The sequence below is a fragment of the Adiantum capillus-veneris genome, chromosome 20, assembly GCF_014529385.1.
Source record: "Adiantum capillus-veneris isolate H3 chromosome 20, ASM1452938v2, whole genome shotgun sequence".
NCBI lineage: Eukaryota > Viridiplantae > Streptophyta > Polypodiopsida > Polypodiales > Pteridaceae > Adiantum > Adiantum capillus-veneris.
Genome location: NC_140950.1, coordinates 72769890 through 72771256, shown reverse-complemented (window position 1 = coordinate 72771256; position 1367 = coordinate 72769890).

The following is a 1367-nucleotide window of genomic DNA, read 5'->3' as shown; positions in this document are numbered from 1 at the left end:
CCCTCGTCTGCGACTTCCTCGTCTTTTACCCGTGATCACCCCGACCTCTCTACATCGAGGGGAACCCGATGGAGGTTTCAAGATGTGGAGCATTGCTAGATTGTTCCAGTTTTCCCAAATGCAGATTTATTGTCGTGTCTTTCTACAAGGAGAGCATGCTTGCGGCTTTTGGATCCAGGGGAGGAACCACTTCATTTCCAACCTTCTTCTTCAAAGAGAAGTGTTTGGACAATAGTACGATCTTCTTCAACATTTTTGGAGCAGGTTTCTATGGTTGTGTTGTCACGTGACACATCCAACCCTATGTGTCCATGGACAAGCTACAACATGACAAGGGTTCAGTTCCGTCAAGTCAGTCTAGAATAGGAAGTGATCTGGCACTTTTGTGAGTCTGTTTGTAGACCGTGCATGACCAATCACTTAGATTAGATGCATATCCTCCGGTTACACACAGCATGATCATCAGCATTCCCATCAGAATCCATCAAAACCCATCAAGGGAATTTTCCAGTGCATTAAACCTATTTTCCCTAATTTTGATATTTTTCACTTATTTATTAAGTGACTTGTTTGGAACTAGGTAGGGTTATTTTGCTAAGATAATATATAAGCAAACTAGAGTTAGCACTTTCTGGCAGAGGAGGCAACAGGAGCATTGCTCAACAGGCCCACTCTCGGCAAGAACAAGAACCCAGCAGCCCGGCGTTTTCCACAAGGCCACTTCAGCGTTTTCAGCCCTGGTCCTTGGTGTTTTCAGCAAGGGTTTTCAGCCAGCAGAAGACTCAGCATTTCAGCGTTTTTAGACCAGCCTACTCAGCTTTTTTCCAGCCCTGCAGTTGGCGTTTCCTGCACCAGCATTCAGCCAGCAGCCTAGCGTTTTCCACCAACATTTCAGCACCTGCATCATAGCGTTTTTGCAGCCCATGGACCAGCGTTTTTGACAAGGACAACATCAGCGTTTTAGGACAGCAAATTCAGCAGATAGAAGAGCAGCAGATCCAGCAATTCCAAGCAAGAAGGACAGCATTTGTTGCAAACAAAGTCACAGTAGCAAATAGCGTCGTCGTCGTCGTCGTCGTCGCCGTCGTCATCAAAGCATTCAGTTTTCAGCCATATTCTCGTCATCGTCGGCCTCGACATAACAAGCATTTAGACTCATTGCATCAGCCATTGTACGAGATTGTGCAATCAATAGTAGACCACTCTCGCCATAGAGAGTGGGGCCCTTGGAGGAGGGTTTGACAACTTCCCAGTGTCGTATTCTCTTCTCTCTCTATCTCTCAGTCTCATGCACCTTCACGCACAGTGTCCATTCATTTTGTTTGTGTGCATTGCACTCTCTCATTAAAGCACGGAAGGCTCTCCCT